At 42.9% G+C, this 20,027-nt stretch overlaps 2 long non-coding RNA genes across 2 annotated transcripts in view; one reads left to right on the top strand and one right to left on the bottom strand.

Moving 5' to 3' along the window:
* Positions 1-393: 393 nt before the first annotated feature.
* LOC311603367 lies at positions 394-17,850 on the bottom strand. The gene is made up of 4 exons (XR_014781072.1): positions 17,683-17,850; positions 15,111-15,418; positions 3,003-3,186; positions 394-654 (listed from the first exon to the last, which is right to left on the bottom strand). It is a non-coding gene; the product is annotated as an uncharacterized lncRNA (long non-coding RNA).
* The window catches only part of LOC311603368, an 18,261-nt gene continuing 13,653 nt past the window's right edge, over positions 15,420-20,027 (top strand). Inside the window, exon 1 of the long non-coding RNA XR_014781073.1 lies at positions 15,420-15,575. This is a non-coding gene — a long non-coding RNA (uncharacterized lncRNA). The remainder of the gene's footprint in view (positions 15,576-20,027) is intronic.

Below are 20,027 nucleotides of genomic sequence, written 5' to 3'. Positions count from 1 at the left end.
GGAATTGTGTTTTAAACAAGGTAGAAGGTGAGGACTAGAACTCATGACTATCCTTACACACACACACACACACACACACACACACACACACACACACACACACACACACACCAAAAAAGAAAAAAAATCTCAGGAAACTCAGCTGTGTCACTGTGTCCCAGGCATCTTCCCAGTAAAGACTTTTGCAATTATTTGGTGGTGATTTTAGCAAATGCTGGATTTTGTTGTTGTTTGTTTCTTCTTTTTTTTTTTTTTTACAATGAGTGATAAAAATGTGCCAATATTTATTGTACCCAAAGGAGTCAAGAGTTTCCATAGCAGAAGTGAGCCCATAGTGTCTGGACATACGCCCAAAAAAAAGACACTTTCAAAGTAGGAAGACCAATGGCTTTTTAAGGTAATGTGTAAAGATCTGGACAAAATAAAGTATTTACAATCACCTGGAAATTTTGTTGAACAATCCCTTCCTTTTCGAGGAGCATATCTAACAAGGGAAAATCTTCTTCATATGTGACTCACTGCAGCAGATTGACCATGAAAGACACTATAAAGCTCGGAGTGGCTTGTGACTAAAGATCCAGCACTGTCCAGGATGAGGCAGGAGATTCATTGAAAGTTCAAGGTCACCCAGGTACCACAACAGGCCATCTTGGGCTACAAAATGAGACCCTATCTCAGTAAACAAACAAATGAAATTATAAGAATCTTGTTTTCTCCTATGAATAAAGACTAAATAAGGAAATCTATAATATGCAAATCATTCTTCTGGATGACTCTCTTTGTCTGCAGGGACACTTGCCATAATAAAAACTCACATGTAACAGTGTAATGAATGTATTAATTATAGTTTTAAAATATGATAATAAATATTTTTAAGAATGTTCCAATACCAGTGTCATAAATACTGAGGAGAACAGTCTACATGTATGAAATGTGAAGGATTTTGTGACAAAAATATCTGAGGCCTGTAAAGACATGACACGGGGGAGGGGGGCTGTAAATGTATGAGTTTGAAAGTTTGAGATTCTAGTTATGTGGATTTGTAGATGGCTCTGATGATGAATGTCTCTTCCTGTGGTATTAATATAGGTTTTAAAATAACATTTTTATGAAGATAATAAAAGTTCTCATGAATTATCACTAACGTGAGAAGCATTTCCCCAGCATGTACGTCGCTCCATACTTTACCAGGAAACTTACCTAAGGTTGCTGATGGCTAACTAAATGCAAGCCCCTGTCCCAAGCAATGCATTTTCAACAGTTTATACAGAAATATCAAGTCAACCCCATGAGGCACACCCCAACATCCACATTTTTTGATGAAAAGTTAAAGCAAAAAGGCTCTAGCTATATTGATAGATAAATTGCAACTGATAAGAAATGGTAAACTGAGGCAGCAGACTGAATAAGCTGAACACAGAGCTAGCAGCCTACAAAATACAGCAACACAGGCTGGGATATTGTTTGGTCTGCTTATTCTGTGTGAATGGGTGAGTGATTGTGAGTGAGTGTCTGTGTGTTCTTAGTTATACACATGTGCTCATTCATGCATGCATGTGAATGCATGTAGAGGTGTGAGGTCCACATTGGCTGTCTTCCACTGTTATTATCTAACTTATTTTTTGAGACAAGGTCTCTTATTGAACCTGGAGCTCACTTATTGCCCATAGTGGCTGCCCAGTGTGCTGAAGAAATCTGCATTTCTCTACCTACACAGTGCTGAGGGCACAGATATGTACCCCCACATCTGGCCTTTGTGTGGATATTGGGGTCCAAACTCAGTCTCTCCTGCTTGTACACACAGGCACTTTAGTGACTAAGTCATCTTTCTAATCTTTTTAGGTCCCCTTTTATCATTGCATATTTTGCAATTAGGCTGCTTATTTGGCGTTACAGGAAAGGTAGCCATCTTCTGATGCTATGGGCTTTCTTCACTCCACACTGACCATGGGCTCTCTCCTGTGCTCTTGAGCTAATGCTTGCCACATCCAATCCACAGCATGTACACACACACACACACACACACACACACACACACACACACACACATAAGGGGAGGGCTCGTCTTTTTTTCCCCATTAAACCATTAAGTGCATATATTCGTTGCATATGGGCCATTAGATATTTCACATAAATAAGCACAGTTCTCCTTCTAGGAAACACCAGAATTTTCCTTTCAGTCTCATTATGTTCACTCTGACTAATGAGAATTTAACAGCACAGCCTCGTGGCGCCTGAAGAAGGCAGCTGATGAACCAGCCACCTCCTTTAGCTCTGGCTGCCGCCTCTCAGAGTAACTCTCCTGTTTGAACTGTGGGCAATTACCCATGGTCTGTCTGCCCTTTGGTCCAGGCACCTCCCATATGGCTTTGATTTGGAGGCACTCAATTTATCAAAATAGTTTGTTATGTTAAAAACTATTTGATGTCAAAGAAGCCATATGTCCCCTTTTATGTGTGTGCTGTTCCTGGACTAGGGAACCAATTTGCCCATTTTAAACAAGGCTGAGGCCTACAGAGACTTGAGTCAGCACAGTATTAACCAGCAAGAAAAGTCCATTGGAAATGCATACATTCTGCTTGGTGGCCTCAGAGGTGCTGGGAACAGAGGTACCTAGGTCCTTGGGGCTTTCCTTCACCATGAGCATCAGATTCTATGAGGGCTTGGTCTATCAGTCAATGAGCAGGTTGAGTTCCAGTCTCCTGCTTTAACACAGGAATTTTTTGAGTCTTTAGACCATGCTTTGAGAGCCTAGTTTCTCTAAGTATACTGTTCCTTTAAGGCCCTGAACACCCTATGCTTTCCTCCTTTAAATGGCTACTGTGTGCTGTCTTCTGTGTTCTGCTTCTTCCCCTTGCAAATTTTATGCTAAATGTATCCCAGCTTAGTGGTCCAATTGGGTGGTATCTTTTCTAAGCCTTAGAGCGATTTTCTCCCTCCCCCCCCCCCCCGCCCCCAGCCCGCAACACCCGGGTGCTGCTGTTGCCTTGCCCTGGAATGACCTGTTTAAAAGCAACGGATGGACCTCTCTACACACTGGCAGGCATCTTCAGACCATCTGAATGGACTTGGATTCTTCACCTTAGATCCAAGGCATGAGAACGCACTGGAAGTCTCACTCCAAAATGAATCTTCTGTGCGCAGCTTTAAACCCAAAACGGTTGCTATGTCCAGCAAGAAAGGAATCTACACGTAATGAAGAGAGAACAGGAGGAAGAATGGGTGGGAAGAACCAGGGTGCCTAGGCTAAGCCACGCCCCACTTCAGTTTCCAGTTCTTAAGGAAGCCAGCACTGCTCACTATCTCAGCTTTGCATCTGGATTTCCTGATAGATGAAGTTTCTGGCAGTGTGGAGCTCTCGGGCATGAAATGGAAACATAATAGGTCCTCTTACAGAAACTAACTCTTCAGCTTTCTGGGAAACTTCCTTTACCCTTTTACACCAGAGAATAACTGAGACCACCGAGAAGCTTCTATTGCGAGCTGGGCCTTATGGTTAGGGCACCATCTATATTACAAAATAATCTTTTCAAAATGTGCTTTTGATTGTTCCTCTTAAATGTCCTGCACCTGCTGTGGAGACCATGTGTGTGTCTCTAACAAATTTATATTAATATACCAAGGCTCCTAAGGCCCACCAGGTGTGTTCAACCTGTAAATTGTAGGCCCCACACACACCCTCACAAAACTGAGGCAATAGAAATTAATCATCGCTCACCTAATAGTCAAAAATGCAAAACATTACGAGGTATTGTGTGTGTGTGTGTGTGTGTGTGTGTGTGTGTGTGTGTGTGTGTGTAAAACCCAGTTGCAAAGTTCAAACCCGAACTTTGGTGGATGGCAATGTTCTATTGCAGTATCAAAATGTTGGCACAGAATCCTAGGATAGACCGGGAAGCGGAGCAAAAAAAAAAAAAAGTTCCCACTCTTAGTTGAGAAGCCATGGCTGCAGGAGAGGGAGTGTCAGTTTCCTTCAGGGCCTGGGCAGGAAAGGTTACCCATGCTCTAGCAGACAGCCCTGAGTGAGGGAGTCTGGAGGGACCTCTGTTCCCCATATCTGCGTGCATGAGACCAGCTGGTTTTGCCAACTTACCACGGCTAAAAATATTATTCTCACTTGTATACATGAGCCCCTGTGGCTTTAGGCACATAGTGACAAACTTCAGAGGTCTGTTCTATTTCTCTGTGCAGTGAGTGTATACAGAGGGTTGTATGTCTAATGTGTTTGCTTGTGTGTATGTGTGTGTGCATGTGAACATGTGTGCATGTATGTGAACATGTGTGTGTGTGTGTGTGTGTATGTGTGCATGCATGCCTGTTGACTTTTGGGGCTGTGGAAGACAAAACCAGTGTTGTATATCTTTTCTCAATTGTTGTTCTTATTTGTTTGATTCATTTATTGATTTATTCATCTGGCTAGGCTGACTGTCCAATGGGCTTCAGGGATATGCCCTTCTCCACACTCCCAATGTTAGTTACAAGAGCACATCACTACCGCCAACTCTAGGTAGTCTCTGGGGATCCCTGCTTAGGACCTCGTGCTTACCCAGCAGGAACTGTATTGGCCCAGAGCCCTATCCCCAGACCTCCGTGTAGTCTCCTTTTTAAGATCAGAGCTCAATGGGTGAATATGAAGAAATCCCATTGTAACCCTGCCTCTTTGCTGTCTTCCAGTCTTGAGAAACAGAACTACGTTTTAACCCAGCAATTGCTTTTGTCTTAATGTTTGTTGGGTATTTTTAAGTATGTTTGTTGAGTTAGTTAGGGTATGTTCCCAGCCACAAAGTTTCCTCAAAGATTATACTGAAAGTCCGTTTAAGAAACTCATTTCAAGCCTAAAATTGCACAAATAATCTGCTATATGTTTTTACTCATAATTTTGTCCCTCATTTACCCACTTAATCTATTTGGGGTTTATTTTAATTTTAAAAAGGTGAAGATGGTATACAATTTTCCCCATATGGAATGCCATTTTTTAAACCATCATTTTACAAACAATGAATTGTATTGCCTGGAACATGTTGTGCCACATATGAGAGATTATATCTTGTTTGTCTCTTCTTTGACTGTGACTTGATGGCAATTCTTTCTTTAAGACTTGTCTTGTTTTTAATTATGAGCATACGTTTGTGTCCATGTCAGCATGTACACCACATGTACAGGTAGGTGCCCATGGAGGATAGAAGAGGGCATCAGATCCCCTGGAACTGGAGTTGCATGTGGTTGTGTTCCCACTGTGGGTGCTGGGAATCAGAACCAGGTCCTCTGAAAGAGTAGCAAGCACTCTTAATTGTAAAAACGCCTCTCAAGTTCCATGGTATTTCTTAATTAGTATGGTAATGTTTGCAGCCCCAACTAGAGCTAGTACTTTCCAGCTATGGGTCAAAAATGCTGAGCAGATGCACATATCCACATGCTAGAACCTATTTTGTCTTTAAACGTGTATGTAAATGTATATGCAGACAGATCAGTACCACACTAGACCTCTACTCTGGAAGGAATAATGTTAGTGATGTCTTCCCCCCGGAGAGTATCAGTCGTAGAAGTTTTGGTTTCTTTAAAAACTCAGTTACGTTATGCAAACATGGTTTTGTTTTAGTCCCAGGTATGGGATATGGGGGCTGCTCCAGTTTGTCCATCACAGATGATAGCAGCCGTATCAGAAGGCAGGTGATCTTTGTTAACAGGAAACTGTGTCATGGTGAGGCATGGTTTTTGCCAGTTGGAAAACATCTTGTGTGGACTCTGAGGTTTCCTTTGCTGTTGCTGGCTGAATATACTGACAATGGAGATTGGTGTTGTGCCCAAAGAACCCAATGATTCTAAACAGCAGGAAATAGCCAAAAAGAATCAATGTTTCCTCCCTATTTACCTTCTTTTTCTCGTCTGGTGTTGGAGATCGGGTTGGAGAAGAGAGAAGGAGATATAAGAAACAAGTGAAATAGGCTTTTAAATGTCAAAGCCTACAAGTGTCTCATTCAGGAAAGTTAGTAGGAAACAGTGTCCCTTCATGTTCAGAATTCTCTCTCTCTCTCTCTCTCTCTCTCTCTCTCTCTCTCTCTCTCTCTCTCTCTCTCTCTCTCTCTCCACATGTGTTAGAAATAGTAAGGAGTATTCTGTGGTGCAACTGTCACTTCTGAATTGAAACACTCATTCCTAGAGCACTAGGGAGGATGATAACGCTCAGAAACTCCTGAAATTTTAGCAATCACAAGGCTGCTCCCCAAAGGCACACAAGCAGTTGCTGCCTGCAAGCTATGAAGGGAGCAACAAGCAGCAAGGGTCCAGTCCAGCTTTCATGGGTCTGTGTGAATGTTGGGGTCAGCTTTCATGGGATGCTTTTGCCTTTGAGTACCCCATGAGCCTGTGAGTAGACTCTGCATACCCATAGGTTGACTAAGTTAGATGTGTGAGCTCATTTATTTGATCAGATATTGGTACCCTACCCTGAATGAATACACCTTTGTCCACATCTTCCCAGGAAAAGTCATACAATGTAACTTTTTGGTGTATTAGTTGATTTGTCTGAATTATGAATTAAACATTGATTTTTAAAGTAAGTTTGTCAAAGGAAGATAGACAAGTCACAAACCCACAGACCATTCAGTCATCAATATAGTTTATTTTAAACTTGCTAAGAAGGAGGAAATGCTGCCTACAGCATTGGGTAAAATGATAGCATTAAGGGGGGCGCTCACTTGAATAGGAAGCTACTTTGTGTCTGTCTTTGAAATAATTTGAAAATAAACATTCCTCTCTGAGAGCAGATGGCGGTCAATTTTCTGATGGCCCCTTTTTTTCTGAAATAGGAAACCACACTCCCTGGCCACATTTAGTTAATCTGTATATGTTTTCAACATGTTGTGCTATGCATAAGGAAGTGGACCCCTCCCACTATAGTCATGCCTCAGCAAAGAAAGAACAAAGGGCTTCCTTTCAACTACAAAGCCAGAGCAGTATGCCTTCCCATATGCAGTGGCTGGGAACTCAGTTATTTGGTCAAGGGGTTTGGGATGATGACTGTCCCTGGATAATAAGCTGTCTTGCCAAACTGGGCAGAGTCATATTTTAAAAGAACTGAGAAAAGTTAGAATCCACAGCAACTATTAAAAACTGCTGTAGTGAGGAAGAATGGGTCATCCTTCTGCAAATAAAAAGAGAGACAAGAGAAAGTAGCTATGAGTCCTTGGTCCTCAGGAGAACAGAGCTGCTTGTCAGTTCCACAGCATCTTCTCATTTGTCCATAACAATGCTGACAGGGGCTGAAACCACAGAAATGTATGTTTTTTTGCAGTTATGAGGGGTGCAAAGAGTGAGATGAAGACACGGTAAGAATTCTAGTTTACTCATGATAAATTTCTCCCTGCATCTTCAGGCAGTGAACAGAGAATTCTGACTTTTCCCATAAGCCACAGAAGGCACTACCCTAGGACCCCACCTACACTTCCCTATCCCTTCAGGTCCACACTTTAAATCCCATCATATTGCAAGTCAGAGCGTTGGCAAGAATTTTAGCTGTGTACAGGTATTCTACCCAGATACTCTGGCCTTTTGTAGGAGTATTCACCATGTTTGAGGTCACAAATGTTTGTGTGTCTCTGTTAGAATAACTTCTCCTATTGTCCTGGTAGTCCATGTGCATAGTAAACATATTGCTTCTAACATGGTTTATTCATTGCACTCTTAAGCAGGGAAAATTCTACTTCAGTTCTAGAATGTTCTATGCTATTTTAGATATGTTAATAGTATCACATTACATTTGTGGAAAGAACTGTACTTTGAGTCTCACTAAGTTTGTTGTCCACTTAAATATCTGTTCAACAAAACTTACTTTTTTCTTTACTACAGAATTTTAATGTTGGATTTTTGGACCTCTGTAAGTTAGCAGCTCATAATTCTTATCATAATTTTATTAGTGACAGCTTAATTTCTCTTTCTCTCTCTTCCCTGATTTGAGAAAACTTAGGAAAATAAATGTAATAATTTTTAAATTTATGATAAGGAAATCAACATATATGTGGCCCCACTCTAACAAGATGTGTGTGTGTGTGTGTGTGTGTGTGTGTGTGTGAGAGAGAGAGAGAGAGAGAGAGGGGGGGGGGGAGAACACCCTGGAGAGAGAAAGAAAGAGATAAGAAAATGAAATGAAACTTCTCCTTAACTCATGTGGTCCAAATTTTAGTCTCCAAAAAGATATTTCCAAACTCTGTATTTTCTGTACTTATGGAAATTACCATACTTGGTAGCAAGTCTTTTAGAAATGTAGCCATCAAGCCAAGCATTCTAACTTGATATGACACTTGATTAGGACGACACCAATTCACAGACTGGAGCCCCTGTGAAAATAGAGGACCACAGACAAAAACAGATTTCCTTACCTACTGGGATCAGTAGAGGTAGAGGCTGGAACACTATGTTTGTGCTGTAGGGAGCACTAAGAACTCTTAGCAACGCCAGAAGGTGAAAGTGGCTGAGAAGATCTGCCTCTATAGAGAATTCAAAGAGAGTATGATACAGCTGATGTCTTTACCTCAGACTTGTGGACTTCAGTATGACAGGGCAAGACAGTCCAGAGGTTTTCCCATCTTGTATTTTTGCAGAGGCTATTTTGGGTTTAACTAGAATTTGATTTCCTTGTTGGAGAATCCCATGGAAAATTATCCGGCTTACTTATCTATCTTAGCTTATGTTAAACTGCTTGCTTGTGCAAAAACCTCTCTGTGTAGCTGCAGAGGAAGGATGTGGCTTGTGCCTTTAAAAGCTTCCTCCTCTAACCCAGTTGCTCTCAACCTTCCTGATGCTGTGACCCTTTAATACAATTCCTCATGTTGTGGAGGCCCTCAACCATAATTTTTTTTCTTACGGTTACTATTGTGAAATCATAATTTAAATATCTGTGTTTTCTGATCTTCTTAGGTAACCCCTGTGTCATTTGATCCCCAAAGGAGTTATGACCCACATGTTGAGAACCATGGCTCTAAATGCTTGGGGGCTACAATTAGGTCCTAAGCATCTTAGTCTAGTCTAATCTGGCTAGAACAAAGACTTTCAATTGCCTATAAATTGTATCTGAGTAGTCATTTCTATTGGGCTTGCCATAATACCAGAATCATAGGGAAGGACATTTCTGTTACTGTACACCATTGAGTTTGGGGTAGTGACCCTGGGTGATCAATGACCTAGTGACAGGAGGCCTTTGAGGAAATCACCTCCCAGCCCTACTTCGTGCCACCTCTGATATTGATATTGATATTGATACACACACACACACACACACACACACACACACACACACACGTATATACCTCAAGCAGAGTTGCATGTGAAAACCACCTCCTGTTCCTCACACAGCGAGTCTGACACAGGCAGTGCTCTTTCTTCTCTAGAGCCAACAACTGTGGCTATGGGGACCTGGTGAGAAGCACAATATTCCCACTGTGGGAGAGCTTCCTTTCATGGGTTTGCCTCAGCCCACTCACCATCTGTGTAGATAATGGGGACGACAACAACCGCCTCTATTTTTATAAACAGGAACTTGGTAGTAAATACTCTCTATACTCCTGAATTTGTATGTGCTGCGTTTTTGAATTGCTGGATATTTGAATTTGCATGTATTGTGTATTTGAATTGCTGTGTGTTTGAATCCAAGGGCGCTGTGAATTTGAATTGTTGTATACATGAATTTGCATGTATTGTGCATTCCCAGTGGTGCCTTGAAACTAGAAGATAGCCATAACTAGAAGATACAGCTCTATTTTTTTTTCTTCCTAGTTTGAGCTGAAATCATTTTGCTTCTCTAAAAATTTCATCAAACAACTGTAAAGACACCAAGTCTTCAAAGTAATACATCTCTAAGTATTTTATTAGCCGAGGAAGTATTAGATCAACTCCCTACTTGTTTTAAAAATATTTAGCTAAAACCATTATGAATGACTAAGTGGGAAAAGGTTCCTGGAAAACCCTGAAAGAATCAATTACTCAAAAGAATCACTCCAAGAGGGTTGGGGGAGATGCTCTCTTTGTAAAGTGTCTGCTACAAAAACATGAGAGCCTCAGTTAGGATTTTTAGCAACCTTGTTAAAGACTGGGTAGTGGCATGAGTCTGTACTATCAGAGATGGGGAAGCAGGGACAGGAGAATGGCAACCTAGCTGAATCAGTGACCTTCAAGTTTGGTGAAAGAACTTGCCTTGTAATGTGGAGAACAACAAGAGAAGACATCTAGTGTCAACCTCTGACCTCCACAGGCATGACAGCATATACACATTCATATATAAATGCATGTACAAGCACACATAAAATTTAACATACAGACACACACACACAATTCTGAGAAAGACCCTGGTTATTCCATGAAAATGCTAATGGAATATCTATATCTATATATATGTATATCTGTGTGTGTCTCTGTGTGTGTGTGTGTGTGCATGTGTGCATCTTTTCTTGAATAGTGACATAATGATGCATGAGTCTTTCTCTGCTTGTTTTTGTTTTGAGTCCTGGGTGTCTAACCAAAGGCCTCCCATGTACCAGACATGCACTCTACCCCTGAGCCTCACTTACACTTTGCTTGTTTGTCTCTATAGACAGAATAAAAGATTGAATACCAAAACAAAATAAACAAAGAAAGCTACAAACCCAGGCATTTCATCGACTCAGTTCCAAGGCATGGCATTTTTATTCCCATCAGGTGGACATAAATTCTTTATCTCATAAAGGAACTACTAGCATTTAAACATTGGAGTCAACTTCCCACTATTCAGTGGCATGGCCAGAGTGCTGACCTCAGTCTCTCTAATTCTGAGTTTATCACTATTCTACCATAAAGCTTTTTCCATCATTTAGTCTGAGCTGTGGGTCATCCTAAAAACAAAAGCCAGTGGCAAAAATCAGTGCCTTGTCTTCTATATCTTAGTATTGAGATTTATTACAAAGCCATACTATTTCACTAATTAGTAACAAACAACAGAAATAATCCCTAAGAGTATAGTCTTTGTTTTATTTGTTGGGATAAAATTTGTTCTGGATTGCTTTCTAAACATCATGACCAAAAGCAACTTGAGGAGAAAAGGGTTTATGTGACTTATATGTCTTGATCACAGTTCAGCTTTGAGGGGACTCAGGGCAGGAATTTGAGACAGGAACTAGACCAATAACTGAAGTAGAGACCATGGAGGAACACTGTTAGTTGGCTTCTTCTCCATGACTTACTCAGCTTGCTTTCTTGTACACTCAGGACCACTCGCTCTGGCATCACAGTGAGTTGGGCCTTCTCACATCATTCACCAATCAAGAAAATGGCCTACAGACTTGCTAACAGGCCAATCTGATAGAGGCATTTTCTCAGTTGAGGTTCCCTCCTCCAACCTGACTCTATCTGTGTCAAGTTGATATTAAGGCAACCAGCACCAGCACCATCAACAAATTAAACCATGTGTAGATACTCCTTCCTCCAATCATTTCTACAGACTGTAATATTCTCCAGCGTGAGTGAAGAACAGGAAAAGAGGGAAGCAAACAGGAAGACTGTGGAGATAGAAGGTTGTTCACATAAAAACTCAACACAGGTGTGCCCTATGCTTACTACAAACCATTTCCAAACAGATGGAAGCCTTAATGTGAAAGGACAATGATACTAAAAAGTTTAGAATGTTTTTATGATATTAAAGTCATAAGAAGACAGAAATATATTGTACAGGCTTGGCGAAGTGCACCTGTGCTTAAAAGAAATTGGTGCTCTTTCAGAGGACCCAGGTTCTGTTCCCAACACTCACGTGGTGGCTCACAGCCACTGGTAATGCCAGTTTCTGGTGATTCCAGTTCCTTCTTCTGGTCTCGGCAGGTACTGGACACAAAGGTGGTGCACATACACACAAGCAGACCAACACACACAAAATAACAACACAAATAAAACTATATTTCACTATATCGAAACTGACTGTTTTTGTTGACCAAATTATACGATATAGTAAAAGGATAAGCTATAACTTGGTAAAGACTGGTTGCAATATACAAATGCATGGAAGATTATTACCAGGATATGTTTAAAATGTCCGAGGGGGGGAGGAGAGAGAGAGAGAGAGGGAGGAACAGAGCTGATACATATATGAACTCAAAGAGACTGTGATAACATGTAGAGCACCTGCACAAGTTCAAGCAAGACAGGGTCTGAGCACTGAGAGGGGAATCCAAACAAGATTCCCCCATCCCTAGTCAAGAAGCTATCTCCCATTGACAGCCACTTACAAAGGAAAAAATAGTTTTCTCCAATGGAGTCTCACTGGGTACACAAACAACACTTAAGGCTTGAGCCCATGCCAACAGTAGATGGCCAACACAAAACAAACTCAGTGGTATCTGAGGGATATTTCTGTTTGTTTGTGTGTATGTTTGTCTCATAATGTTTTGTTTGGATTTTTTTTTACCTTACTGGTCTTTTGTTTGTATGTTATGTTTCTGATTTTGTGTTTTTATGAGGTAGGGCTGTGTGTATGTGTGTGTGTGTGTGTGTGTGTGTGTGTGTGTGTGTGTTTCTTGTACTTTTTCTTTATTTATTTTTATTCCTTTAAAAATGTACCTGTTTATTTTCTAAAGAAAGAGAGAAAGAAGGCATGGAGTAGAAAGGGTGGGATGATGCGGACAATCTGGGAGAAGATGAGGGAGAGAAAACTGTGATCAGAATATATTGTAAAAGCTATTTTCAATTATAAATAAGGAGAGAAAAAAGAAATCATGACAGACCAGTGAAAACCCTAATATATTACTATTTAACACCAACAAGACAGACAGGGAAATTTGAGGGCAGCCAAGTCTCTTCCTATGAAAGATGATGCTTCTTCACTCACCAGTGACTAGATGATTTGCATATCACTCACCAGTGACTAGGGAGGTATGATTTGCATATCTAATATCTCCAAGTCCACACACACATCCAGACTAGACAGACTTAGCACAGGGGAGGAAGGGAAGCATGCAAAATTTAAAAAGCAGCCATAACAATGTCAATCAAATACAGAGAGTATTTGTACAGGTTGGCCGTTTATAATCTAGCATGCCTGTTAGTGAGCACACACCTTAGGAGTGATGAGTTTGAATAGTGTAATGTTTGGCAAACTCTCTAAGAACACAGGTACGTATGATCTTTTGGGAAGTGTGTGGAGGGACCCAGGGCATTATACCCAGGTCGTTCCTACCCTGCCTTCAGCCTGATGCCTGAATTTCATAGACGCAATTGCAGTTTTTGTGGAGCCTGCAGCTTCAGCTAGGGCTCAGGCAGAGGTATAAATTCATGTGGCACAGCATAGACTTGAGCATCGCTTGCCCTCTCCTTCACAGTGGTTTATGTCCAGTTCGTACTTCCTTCAGGACTTCTCCCTGGGAGCTCTTAAATCCTCAGGCAAATAGGCCAGAAGCCAGTTCCTTCCACTCCCCACTTGCTTTGTCACATGACTTAGGCTTGCTTCAGAGGATTTAGACACACAGCAGGTAGCATATGGAGATGGGGAAATCTGAGTTTTCACAGGGTGAGGCTTTCTGCAATATTTAGGTAGGCATGTTGAATTGCTGCTCTTGTTGAGCAGTGGGGTGTATGCTTGTTACAAGATTGGCTTGTGTAGCGAGAGGGAGGATGGGTCCCCAGCCTAGCTGTTCCAGAACAGCACAAGGCTGCTGCCATGGTCATTTACTACAAGTCAGTCAGGGTACCATCTCCCTATCCACACTGTATTCACATCGATCTGCTCCCATAAGCAACCAGTAAAGAGGATGTGCATCTTACTGGAAGCCCAAATGTCACTTCATCACACACAGTGGTGTGTGGATAGGCTTCCTGCTCCCTGACCCCTGGTTTCAGACTCTGCAGCTGAGCTAGGACTATAAAGTGGAAGAAAAATCAAAAGGTGTAGAAGTATGCCTAAGGTACTGAATTTCTGACGGTGGCCTATAAAGCAGAAAATTGGTGCTGTGGGTGTGCTGTGGATATGCTGTGCTGTGGGTGTGCTGTGACTGTGGGCAGGCTGTGAGTGTGCTGTGGTGTGTACTGTGAGTGTGCTGTGACTGTGGGCAGGCTGTGAGTGTGCTGTGCTGTGGGTGTGCTGTGACTGTGGGCAGGCTGTGAGTGTGCTGTGGTGTGCTGTGGGTTGCTATGGCTGTGGGCAGGCTGTGAGTGTGCTGTGGTGTATGCTGGGAGTGTGCTGTGACTGTGAGCAGGCTGTGAGTGTGCTGTGGTGTGCTGTGGTTTGCTATGGCTGTGGGCAGGCTGTGGGTTTGCTGTGCTGTGGGTGTGCTGTGACTGTGGGCAGGCTGTGAGTGTGCTGTGCTGTGGGTGTGCTGTGACTGTGGGCAGGCTGTGAGTGTGCTGTGGTGTGCTGTGGGTTGCTATGGCTGTGGGCAGGCTGTGAGTGTGCTGTGGTGTATGCTGGGAGTGTGCTGTGACTGTGAGCAGGCTGTGAGTGTGCTGTGGGTTGCTATGGCTGTGGGCAGGCTGTGGGTTTGCTGTGGGTTGAAGATGGGTAGCGAGAGATGCTGATGTGGAATGATTGGGGACAGTAGGGACAGTGGACTTGGGTCATCCTCAAGAATACTCAGGGGCTGTCCAGGGTACAGCACTAATGACGGGAAGGAATAGAGTCCCTCCAGGTCTATTAAAGGAACTGTCTGTCCCCTTACAGGGCAGACCATTAGATTTGTGAGATTTTAAAAAACACTTTCTTTGAGATTATGAGTTAAGAAAATGAAAAAAATAAAAAGGACTTTTAAGATTTAAGATTGTTAAAGTAATTTTTAAAATTTAACATGAAATGTCATGTGACTTTCCTAACATACCACCAATCTTCTGTGTATTACCATTACTGAGGAATTCTTTTGAGAACTATTTTGACTCTAAATACAAATTAGCTTTCTCTAAACAAATGTTCTACACATTTGTGAAAATACTTTTGTATATAGTACACATTTAGGATAAAAACTTTTCTATGAATATCCTGTTTTGATGTAATACTACTTCCCCTGAGTGCATATAATATGGCCTAAGCACATCTAGGAAACTCCCATCCGAATAGATAGGTGTTTTCTTAAAAACTAAAACCATGACAATATTTAGGGGTTACCTACTCATGACCCCTGCTTGAGGACTAAGATGGTCTGGGGGGCTCCTGCAGAGTTTAGGTCCAGTGGTCACATCTCTCCTGGCTTAGTTGTGACATCCCTTCATGACCTCAAAGGACAGAGGGGTACGTTGTGACGCCTCTTGGAGTGCACAATGTGGATGAGGGTGCTGTATGTCTCTCTTCTAACCTTCAAGCTGCTGCCATGCTGATCCTCCTGAGGTATGGTTTGAGAATTGGCAGTAACGAGCAGAATAACCCTACCCCACCGGCAGGTTCCGATCCTCCAGCGTTCCATTGTTCTTTTTTCAGAACCTAGAGGAAAGAGCCACAATGAGACACAGGAGGTAAACAAAATTCGCAAGGCTGCAACAAAGAAAATAAAAGTTACAAGTCTCAGGAAGTACCTGAAACAGAGAGTGAACTCACCGCCTACCCTTTCCATACAGGGTTATAGGGATAACTGCTGGAGGTAGGAAACTCTCTTGCTAGAGGAGCTGATTTTATGGGCAGCTAGGCAATTGTGCCTGCAAATTGTGGAGAAAGTCTTAGAGCTGCAGTTCTCATGAGGTGTTTGGCAATAAAGCTGCCTACGACACACTCTGCTGTGTAAGTCAGTCCAGTTGTATCTGGTTCAGTAAGCTGGATTTCTTTGGCCTGTTGTAGGTACCGTGATGGAAATGGCACCTCACAACTTCCCAGGAAAAATAAAAGAATAGCCATCTGCAGATGCACTGGCCTTGTAGTCACCTGGACCAAAGTTTCCTTTTGAACTAAAATTGAGTTGAACTTTTATCAAGCCCTCTCAGGGCTTGCTAACTATGTATAGCTTGTTCCTATGCATAAAGGGGCACAGACATGTATGGACAGAGTCAGACCCACAACCCAGATTGGGTTATACAGAGTCCTCCTATGTGGTCTGTGACCCTGGGTACTGCAGGCCTTGGCCAGTGCACAGATTTTACATGCTAACCTGCAGCAGTCACTCATCAGGCTGGGTTCTCACTGTGTTTAGCCGAGCAAGTGCCTAAGGCACACTTTCTCTTTTTGCTTTTCTCAGATTTTCTTGCATGAATTGAGACTGTGATCACAGGTTATAACTATATGTGGGCCTTATGTTTCTAGAAAGACAGACCGGCAAACACGTTCCCCAACCCCTTGCCTAAATTTAGGGAGAGGTACTCCATTTGATCAACTCCGGGTTGTACCCAGCACAACACTTAGTGAACATACAATGGTTTCTGAGAGTGGCCTCCCTAAGCCACCTCTGACTGCCCTACTATGTGCCTATGTTGCCTTTCTACTTCCACTAGTAAGCAGTCTCCTATTCAAGACAAACACTCTCTGGCCTTGATGGAAAATCTCCCTGGGTGCATGCTCTCACCCAGCTTCTGAAGCCCCTCCCAGTTTGGTCCTATTTCCTCTCCATCACACTCCTGTTGGGAGAAGAGGCAGCATCGCGGACTGCCATGAGCTCAGCGAGGCATCTGTCTTGCTCCACTACAGATGGCTTGGCACCTGTTTCTGCAGAACCTGCTTTCCCAGAACAGCTGGCCTTTGCCATCTTTCTCAGCCCACAGCCATCCAACTGTTCATCCTCATTGGTGACCAGCCTAGGGCATGATGCCTTATAGTTGATGGTGCTCTCTGTTGACTGCTTTGCGATCTAAGTTAGTTACACTCACCCTGCAATTTGAACCCTATTCCAAGGCAACATTCTCATTCTACCTGCACCTGGCAGGTAGAATGCATGCGTGTGTGTGTGTGTGTGTGTGTGTGTGTGTGTGTGTGTGTGTGTGTCCTGGATCCACAGCCCTAACGTTCAAGGTGTCACTAACCCACAGAGTCCAGATCATGCCAGCCCTTTGGTTCTCTGACAAGTTCTGAATTGAATAACCCCACACATATGCTCTTTGTCTCGAATCAGTGACCTTGAAATGTGGATTAAACTCTTTATATTTGAGTCCTGAATCACCCTGACATTTTCTGCCACTAGGATTTTTCCCCATCTGCCAGCTCTACTTCTAGCCTGTTCTGTGTCAGCCAGCTCTTCCTGTTTGTAACAAAGCACCAGAGACAACCTACTTAAGAAGAGGAATGGTTTGTTTTGGCACAGTTTGGAGGTTTTAGTCCATGGCTAGATGGCTGACTGGCTCTGGACACCTTTGGTCCTTTGGAGATGTGACTTATGGCGATTTGAGTGCATAGTAGAGGGAGCTTCGCACTCCATAGCTGGATGTAGAAGACAGAGAGAGGAAGCTCTTTTCCTGTCCCACTATTTCCTCCAAGAGTACAACTCCCAACTACTAAGTATCTTCCTTGAGGTCCTGGTGCCGTGGCCTGACTCTTCCTTCTTGGGCTAGGAATAAGCTTTAGCTTGCAGGTCTTGGGGGGAACTTTTATCCAAACCTTAGCAAGCCATTAGTCCAGCAGCCAAAGTTGAGAATGTGGCCTGGGCCAGTGAGGGTCTTGACAGGTTCACGCCGGGTGGGTGGGGAGGCTAGCTCTTGTTACAGGTAGAGGCTTATGAATGCTTTGGGGGTCCACTAACTCATTTGCTCTGCTCTTAAAGGACTTACAAAATTCAGAGACCTCAGAGGCAAGTGCTGTGGCTTCCAGGTCCATCTGGTTGAATGGATACATTTAGCTGTGAATCAGCTGTACATAGGAAACCTCAGTCATCTCTATACCCCATATCAGCAGGGACAGCCTGACTTCAGGGCCAAACGCTCCCCCATGTGGCATGACTTCAGAGGCACTGCTGTGGTCACATGCCTCACTTGTCCTCATGCCCCTCCCCCACATGGCTACTGAAGCTTTATGTCTCCTACTGATAAACAAATTCTTTCCTCCGGAGTTCCAACCACGGGATTCCAGTCTGTTACAGACACCCCGGCCCCACGAAAGTCAGAGTTCTGAGGGTGGGGACAGCATCTTCAGGATGAACTTTTTTCCAGGTTTCGGGTCTTATTCACAACTTTTCCAATTTCCCTGAATTTGATGATGCTGTGGTAAAATTTGGTAACAAGGCAAAACCAGTGCTGTAAAGAGATGGCGAATGATAAAAGTAGGACAGAGCCAATCCAAGTGGGGAAAGTGATGCTAATGAGAGTCCTCTCCAGGCAGCAGTTTTATTTCTCAGCATCAGCTGCCTCATCAGCAGGGCGAGAGGATTCAGGTTCCCATCCTGAGACTGACACAATTGTTTCTATTCTATAGAAGAAGTAGAGCTGGAAGGACTTTGAGGGGAGGCGGGGGCGGGAGGGGGTGTTGGGAGCGAGGGGGCATTCCTTTGCCATCTGTATGGGTCACAGTTCACCTGAGCTCAAATCCCAGGGCTGTCTGGCCCCTGCTTCTTCTAAAACACTAATCCACTTGCTTTCATACCTGTGTGCAGATACATGCCTGCAATCCAGCATTGTATGAGGAGGTTGAGACAGAAGGGCTCTTGAGTTCAGGGCTGGACCAGCCTGAGCTACACAATGAGAGCCTAATTTAACAAGCAAGCAAGCAAGCAAGCAAACATATAGTTCATAGTACTGGAAGTCAACTTTGGATGCACAAGCCATGCCTACGAGTATTAAAGGAGGAAAGTGGCTGGGTTCAATCCAGGAGAGAGATCTTGCTTGTATTCCTGAAAGGGCATGTCATCTTCCTCACATAGGGGGTTCTGGGAAATTAATCTCACTTTACTAAGAGAGTCAGCAGGAGTCCAGCATTGACAACACAGGTACATTACATGCTCATCAGAGCAGTTTATAGCATGGTGGTGTTAGCCACATTTATGCTGTGTGTGACTTTTTTTTTTTCCCTAAAATGCCTCATTTCAATGCTGACAGATTGGTTGACATCACAGTGTCTGTGGTATGCAATGACAAAATGGTGTGACTTCTGTTACTACTGTTACTCAGACTATTTCATGAAAGCATTTGATTGACAAAGAGTACTTGTGCAAAAAAAAAAAAGTGTTTTCTGTGAAGGATGGGAGAGGTGGCTCATGTGGTATATTATTAGTTAGATGATATTTAAAGACATTTTCCCTCCGTGAACTCTCACAGGATACCGTGGGCCAAGAAAAGGGGGCAAGCATAGGCCCAGCCAAATGCTTCCTCATGCAGTAGCTTGTTTTTTTTTCTCCTATCCCAAATCTCTAAACTAATTTCCATATCTTAGCAAGGAATAAGACATGTAATCCCAAATTTTATACATTTCAGATCTTTGTGTTTTCAAATAGTGCATTTCTTTTGTCTCAATGTGTAAACATCAAAACTCATATGGTAGCTTATGGCAAAATGTGTGTGATGGCTGGAGGTCACTCTTTCATTTCCTTATTGTCCTCCATGGTTCCTAGTTGCTTGAGATCCTTGCAGAGAGATGGCAGGGATGGCCATAGTGTGATCGTTGTGCCAGGAGGGTATTTGCTTTCTGTTAGAAGATTCTAGCAAAAGGCTTTGTGTATTGAAGGGCTTTCTTCAAATTAGAAGAGCCGGTTGTGCCTTTGGCATTTGAGCTCAGCAAGAAGCACTGAGCGGATTCCACAAGCTGAGGTTCCCAGGCACCTGCAGGTGGAATCCTTGTAGTGGGAGAGGGACTCTTATCTGCTTGACCTCCCTTGGCTCTTGTCCTGAATGTGAAAGCTCCTGTCATTCAGCCCAGCGACTTCTGCCTGTGTACCACAAGCTAGCCCCTTTCAAAGCAAGGAATGCAGAAATCCCTGGGCTCAACTGAAAATTAAAAACACAGAAGAAATCTGCTTAGACATCTAAGATACCATGAAGAAAACCATTTAGACAAATTCATTACTGTGCATATGCACATTCAAGGGCACACATGAGTGTGTCCCAGTTAGATATCATCTGTTTTATTTCTACTTATAGAAGAGTGATGAAGTTAATCATTTACACATTTTTGGCCAACAACCACA

This window comes from Acomys minous (assembly GCF_964271855.1).
Source record: "Acomys minous genome assembly, chromosome: 8".
NCBI classification, from domain to species: Eukaryota; Metazoa; Chordata; class Mammalia; order Rodentia; family Muridae; genus Acomys; species Acomys minous.
Note: the sequence above shows the minus strand (reverse complement) of the source record. Positions and strands in the feature narration are given on the sequence as shown.